The sequence below is a fragment of the Parasteatoda tepidariorum genome, chromosome 1 (genome assembly GCF_043381705.1).
Source record: "Parasteatoda tepidariorum isolate YZ-2023 chromosome 1, CAS_Ptep_4.0, whole genome shotgun sequence".
Lineage (NCBI taxonomy): Eukaryota > Metazoa > Arthropoda > Arachnida > Araneae > Theridiidae > Parasteatoda > Parasteatoda tepidariorum.
Window position 1 is genome coordinate 83,633,053 of NC_092204.1, and position 7,868 is coordinate 83,640,920.

The 7,868-nt window shown below is 28.0% G+C and overlaps 1 non-coding gene across 1 annotated transcript; it reads left to right on the forward strand.

Annotated features, from left to right (window-relative positions):
- The first annotated feature begins 6,276 nt into the window (after positions 1–6,276).
- Positions 6,277–6,348, forward strand: TRNAP-AGG (transfer RNA proline (anticodon AGG)). Its single transcript has one exon. It is a non-coding gene; the product is annotated as a tRNA-Pro (tRNA).
- The last annotated feature ends 1,520 nt before the right edge of the window (positions 6,349–7,868 follow it).

Below are 7,868 nucleotides of genomic sequence, written 5' to 3' on the forward strand. Positions count from 1 at the left end.
AAAAAACAGAGTTAAACAGAAACGATACTCAATTTCTTCAGAATCTTGAGAGGAAAATCCCTCAAGATATGTTGCAAATTTTTGACGCAGCATTGACTGAGGAGTCTAATATCGAAAATATCCAAGAGCCTGTACTTTTTTCAATATGGAAGAAGTACGTATTAAAAGAAGACTACTTGGTTAAGTCAAACTAAGGAACTGAAGCTAGTATTGATAATGAATGCATCTTAAATATCGAATTTGAAATGAGTCCTCATGCTGATCCTCTCTTAGTTGAAAAAAGAAATGATTCTATAAGTAAAATCAGTACTTCTAAAGATCCTCTAGATATAAGTCAACAAGAGATGGATTTGCCTCTAACTTCAAGACATCTTTCCCCCGTCTATTTTCGAGAAAAGCATTCTAGAAATGTTGCTGAAAAATCAGAAGAAGTTTGGAAGAACCATTTACATTAGTCAAATATTGATGATAAAAAGAAAGGTCAAACAAGAAGAAAAACGAATAAATTACCTTTTGCACTAACTTCAGAGAAATGGCAAAAATTTCAAGAGGCTGAAAGATCTAAAAAAAGATAAAACAAGAGAACATGGAAAAGAAAAAGAAAGAAAAAATACTTTAAAAAGAAAAAAAGCTTCAAGAAATAAGAGGAAAAAGAGTAAACAAAAGGTGATAAAATAATAATGATAATAAACAGCATCGGATGACACAATGATTTAGATTTGACTGTCAAATTATAAGAAAGAATGATTTTTTTAATTTATTTTGTATTTAACATCACTTTAATTTCTAGTTCATGATTACAGAAAAAAATTAGCATTTTACAAGTACTTGTATGTTATAATTTCACAAATAGTCTTGTTTTTATATATTTGTATGGCTAAAAAATTCATAAAGATCATTAATAAATAACCAAACTTAAGTGTTCCTTTACTGGGCAATTTTGTGTTCCTTCACTGGTAAGAGCTGTTCCTTCACTTGGTCTTCTTACTACTTGTTATTTGAACCTCCAAAACCTTAAAACAATATTATGTAAGTTCTCGACAATTTTTTTGCATAGTTTGCAATTAGTAACAAATATGTTGACACTGTCATTTAACTGAAATTACGAATTTGAAAATTAATATGATTTTTTGAAAGGCAAGCGAAGCTTAAGTGTTCCTTCACTGGTTAGTTTACCCTATATATAATCATGGAGTACTTTATTATTATGTAATATTATATGCAATCACTTGTATATAATATTAGATTTTTAATAAATTTAAATTTTTTTTTTATTTATTTCATATTTGGAACACAATGGGATACTTCCTGGTTTTAAAAAAATATCAATTTAATCAAAAATATTAATTAAAAAATATCAATTTTCAGATGAATAACTTCGACAGTAATAAATAAAACTACAGCTGAAATTTTTGTAAAGTAACATAAAACCTTAAGATGCAAGAAGTCACAATTAAAATAATATAATTAAAATAATAAGAAGTCCAAGAAAAAATAATAAAATAATCTACTCCTAGCTCCATGGCGATTGGAGTCTCTGACTGGGATCGGAGCATGCGCGGGTGCCCGCATGAGCAGGAGAGAGCAGAGGCTCTTATCAAAAGCGGCGTCCAAATGATGCGGTAGTTCGTATGAGGACCCGATGGCGTTCGCGTTGCAAAATTCGACGATTGCGGAGCAGCGAGGTGTTATCCGATTTCCTCGAGCACAGAAAAACCATTAACTCCGATGTGTACTGTGAGACACTCTGACGCCTACGCTGGTCCATCAAGAACAAAAGACCGGGGCTGCTCACGGAGGGTGTGGTTCTGCTCCACGATAACGCGCGTCCATACGTCTACAGACTCACACATATGGAACTGGCCAAGTTCAAGTAGGAGACGTTGGACCATCCACCCTACAATCCGGACTAGTCGCCCTGCGATTTCCATGTGTTTGGTCCACTGAAGAAACACCTGAAAGGGAAGCTCTTCAACTCGGACGACATACTCAAGGACACTGTGAAGGACTGGGTCTCGTCAAGACCACAGGAATTCTGGGAACAAGGAATCCTGCGGCTTGTTCATCAGTGGGATCGCTGTGCACAGGCCTATGGTGTATATTTTGAATAAAGTCTACATTTGTACCCACCGTGTCGTTTCGTACCTTTTCATTTGATCACCCCTTGTATGTATGACATTTTAAGATAATATACATTTTGCGTCTTCTAAATTCAAAACAATCTATTTCGGAAACCCTTTTTAAATGCCAGTAGTTATGCAAGAAAAACAATATTTGTCATTTTATTCCTGTAATAGGAGCTATACTAATTATTAATTAATTTTCATAAATTATTGACGGTTCAACGGAAATTTCGTCTTTGGTTTGTAGTCGCAAGAAATAATTACTTTTGGTTAATGAATTTTAGAAAATCGTTGTTAAAAATTTTATTTTTCATGTTATGAAGTGGTTTTTTCTGTTTGTTGTAAAAAAGGCAAAAAATATGGGCGAGTTTTAGGAAATCATTGTTATATCGCTGTATGTCAGTTTTATATACTGGAATTGCTCTCGATTGTAAATTAAAAGGATTTTTAGTTTCAAATGTCAATTTTTGACATTTTAAGATAATATACATTTCATTCCTACCTATTTTAGAGCTCCACTTTCTCGAAATGTCAAAATCCAGAGATAAACGAAGGTATAATTTAAGTATACTTAAAAAAAAAAACACTTTTTGACATTTAATTTTTATAATAGTCGCAAAATCTTATATAAATGAATTTTCGTAAACACTTAATAGTTCAAGCAATTTTTTCGTCCCTTTGTAGTGACAAGAAATGTGGTTTTTTGATTTATGAATTGTAGAAAATTATTGGTAAATATTTCTTTTTTAATGCTATAAAAACTGTTTTTGTTATTTTGTTCTAAAGGAAAAATAAGCACAAACGATTCACGATGTTTAGAAAGTTATTGCTTGTTAAATTTTCCTTGTTTTTGATTCTACAGTATTTTTCTATATTTTCAAGTTTCATCGATTAGTTGTTTAGCATAAAAAGAAAACGTCCAAAATGTGTTACGTTAAAAGTTTAGTGAAATGTGATTTGTTTTTTATTCGAAGTTGAGAAACAAAAAAATCATCTCAAAATGCAATGCTTTTAAATTTTAACCAACATTTTAGTTACTGATTGAAATAATTATTCCATCGATTTTTAATTTACTAAGAAACATTTTTATAACAATAAAATGCAAAGCAGAATAAATTGAAAAAGTTATGAGAAAATAAAATCACGGCATAAAATATTTACGACTTCCCTTCTTTTCTTTCAATCTATACACTTAATTGCCTTCTTTTTGCTGTTTTTAGTTGCGAATTATAATCATTAAGAAGTTTTTCAAATAAATTTTCCGACAAAAATTGAAGCATGCGCTAATTTCTTTTTGAAGAAAAAAGTAAAAGGATTCTTTATTGTTTAGGTTCCGTTTTGAATTCATTTCTTACACATCTGCTTTGAATTCCGATGCAAACGATTTTTTAGACATTGCCAATTTAAAGTGATTATAAGAGAATCTTTTGGTATTTGATTAGCGTTTTCATGTCTTTAATTAATCCAAAATTATGCATTTTTATTTTTGTTGCTAAATAAGCGTTTTTTAGAGCAGCGGTTCCCAATTTTTTTCTGACTATGGAACTGACTGAGCTTCTTTTGGTAGAATCCCGGCTTCATTAATAAAGTACATCAGCAGCTGAGGATATACAAATTAAAGAAAAACTACTAATTTATTATGAAATTATTTATTGTGAAGAACGAGAAATATTTGCATCGTTTTATCAATAATAGTCTTAAATTAGGTTTTATGTCAGTTAAATTCACAGGCTATCAGCGAAACTTAATTTTTTATTTTGGCTATTTTATTTTGAATTGAACATTTCGAAAAGAAATACTGGTGTAATTTTGTATAAGTGCGAATCTTTTCCATAACTTATTAAAAGTATTGTTTTTGAAAAAAAAATTCTTTTTTAAATTTTGCTGTTTCTTTTTCATTTTACTTAAATAATTTTATATAAATAACCGAAATAATCAATAAATAATGAATCATTGTCCGGATAAAAATATAATTACTGGTTTAAAAAATCCTTAAAAAGTTCTAACCCCTGTGATCTTATTTTTTTCCCACTAAATTTCCTCAAGAGAATTTTTTTTTTTCGCAATGAAGCATATTTTAGGCAATATCCTTTTATTCTAATATAATGAAAATAATATTTTAGGAAAGTATTAAAAAAAAACAAACAAGCAAAACAAATGTCAATTAAATTTAAAATAAATATATTCAAAAAATGCATTAGAATAAAAAAAAATCATAAATTAGTATAAAATAATTATAAGTCCACATAAAACATTACTTTTAGCAATAGCATTTAACAATAGTAGATTTTTAAAAATTAAGTTTTCAAATGGTGAAATTTAAAAACTAAAAGCTTGTCATTGTTGTTCGAATTCGAAACAATCTTTCCTTCCAAAGTATCAGAAAAATGAAAACAAATCATGTTCAGAAGGGCAAACTATTTATTTTAAACAATCAAAAAAATTACAAAGTACTTTTAAAAAATAGTTAATCATCCTAACGAATAATTTCAGTTTGTCCTTGCAGTAGCTAAACAATACCGAGGAATAATGAATAATAGTTTTTACATCATTTGTTTTTCACACATTTCCTGGAATATCAACTTCTCTTTTCATTTGAGCACCGCCAGAGGGCTGAAAAAAACATCCCAACAAAAAGATGTTCCCGTGCTTGCCTGCGCCAGGTACGCGAAACTTGCGAGGGCAACTAGTTTCTTTTATTTATCATTTCGCCAAATTAATTTGGCATGTTGGCGAAAGTTTTGGAGAACACGCTGACGAAGATATTGCCAATATTATGATGATAAAAAGATGAGGATGGGGCTTGGCCATCAAGGAATGGGGAGACCAGGTAGTAAGGATTTATGGATATGATAAGGTTCTACCTGTGAAGTCTCCAACGAAACCTGCTGTTCCGAAAGTTTCCCAACTTTAAAAATAAATAAATTTTTTTCTAAAGTTATAGTTAATTATTTCTTAAACAAAGTACTCGTTTTAATATTGACTTCTTTTTGCATGATATTATATTATTAATTTTATAAATTTACTCAAATGGATGAATTTTTAAACAACGACTTACAATTAATCAATCAAAGGAAAAAACACTGAAAGAATGGAATACACAAAAATAAATATTGAAAATTTTGTAACTAACGTCTCTTTTACGCAATTCTTAGCTTACGTTTCTTTTTTTCTTTGATGAAATTTTATGATTCATATTTAATTAAAATTATTATCAAAGTAGTATAAGATTGTTAATTTGTGTATTAACTATGCAGCACCTATTGATTTTAAGATATCAAATTAATTCATCTCAAATATAGTGCAACTAAAATCTATTTTAAAATATTTCATTCATTGAAAGTGTTTGAAAAAATTAAAAGGTTTTTAAAATTGCACTTTTTTAATTGGAATTTCATTAAGAAAGGAAAACAACTGTAAATGTTTTGATAAATTCTTGATTAAGTATTTTTGAGTAAGTATATTTGAGAGTATTTTTTCAGGGAAAATAGTTTAAATATTTGATTTACATTCTTTAAAAATAGTTTAAAATCTAATATTTTTAAATGAATGAATATAATAAAAATAATGCACTGTTTAACTAATAGTAGGATTAAAAGAATCTAACAGAAGCAAAGTATATATAAACAATTTCCTTGCATTTGTATGTGATTAATTGTTAAAATTCATCAATTATGTTTTTTTTTATCTGAATAAAAAAGGCAGCCTATAATTCAGATAAATAAAATTAAATTGCAGAGTAGTTAAAAGAAAATAAACAGGAATAGGGTTGAAATAATTAAAAAAGTACTAAATTTAAAAAATTGTAAACTGTAGTTTTATTATTCATTATAATGTACTTTTATGATTCCTCTTTTAATTTTTCAGAAGAAGAATTGAGGAAGCTCGAATTATTTTTGAATAAAAATGAATTTTTTTTCATGAAAAAAGATGCTTATAAAATAATCTGCGATTGATTTTTATAAGCATTTATTTTTACTTTTTAAAAAAATAAATCAAATGATAAATAATTACTCAATGAGAGCTTAAAACATCTAATTACAGGAAGAAACTTTAGCATTTTTATTTTCAAACTTCTGATATAATCCTTTAAGAGAATGCAAAAGATTATTATGATTTTAAATTTGAAATTTCTTTATTCAACCCGTAGCATGGCTCGGTGGTCTAGGGGTATGATTCTCGCTTAGGGTGCGAGAGGTCCCGGGTTCAAATCCCGGCCGAGCCCATGGTAAACCTTTTCCAACTTTTTATATTCTTTTTTTCTACAATAACTCGTAGCGAAACTTATGCATCTTTTGAAAGAAATTTTGTTTTTTCATGAAAAAAAATTCATTTTTATTCAAAAATAATTCGAGCTTCTTCAATTCCTGTTCTGAAATATTAAAAGAGGAATCATAAAAGTACATTATAATGAATTATAAAACAATAGTTTACAATTTTTAAAATTTAGTACTTTTTTAATCATTAAATCTATTCAAAATTCTTATTTAAAAAACAATAAAAATAAAAGTAATTTTACTTTCATGCATGAATTGGGTTCAAATTAATTTAAGCTTAAGTTGAGAAAATCGATACAAAAAAGATAAAAACATGTTAAGGTTTTTTCAATGTCTTATGCATTAGTGCAATCAAACAGTGCCTAAGTTCAAAAATGAGAAAATGAAAGAAAAAATGGAATTTAATTGAAAAAAAAAAAAAAAAATCAGTACTTTGTTTACCGGAAAATTTAATGTAATTCATTTTTACGAATGTACCATATTAATTTATTATTTCGAACTATAAAAAGCGAACTGCACATAAATGTAAAATTTTTCAGGAGTTACAATTGAATAATTCTTTGAAATGCTTTCTAAATTTTGCACAATTAATTATCGTAATTTCTCAATAAAATAAGTTTTTTTTCAGAAATTTTTTTATAAAAAACTGCCATCAGAATTGATTATTATAGTGCTGCCATCTATGAAAAGGATTTAAATATATTCTATTTTCATGCATTTTTACAGTTCAAATTTCAAATTATGCAAAACTATAACTATAATTAGGCAAAATTGATAACTGTAATTGGGTAGGAAATGAGTTTCAGAATTTTTAAAAATTTTCTAAATTCTGAATTATAAAATGGCACTAAAGTGCCCAAAACGGAAGCTTGAAGCAAATTATTGAGTGATTAAAAATTTAACAAAGTAATAGTGCTGCCATCTATAAGTGACGGTTTTAAATATCAATGTATGTTGCACAATGCGAAAGTAAAAAAAAAAAAAAGAAAAAAAGAAATCTGAACTAATCAGAATTACTTTTGATCTAATGATCGGATCTTCACGTTCTAGGACTCAATTAGCGGAGCCTATCTTTCAAGCTACGAAATCAGACACAAAAACGTACTTTCCTGAATAAACATTTTTTTAAAATTTTGTAGCTTAAAGAGAGTAAATATTTTGGATATATTTTGCAAACCGTTTGTTTCTATCAATCTATTTTTCTTTAATTAGTTTTTGTTTTAAATTAATTATGTTTCATTGTTTGAACATTCGGTATCTATCTATCTATCGAATATTTCATTACATTCTTGTACATTTGGACCCTCACCGGTGTATGTCGACAATCACAGATATGCTCTGGTAAATGTCCCAAATATTTATTACATTCGATTTGATATGAATTTATTCGTGGATATAATTACATTTATTCGATACTTTAACCCTACACTGATGTTTTTTTAAAGTTAAGTGCCACTGCCCGGTATAC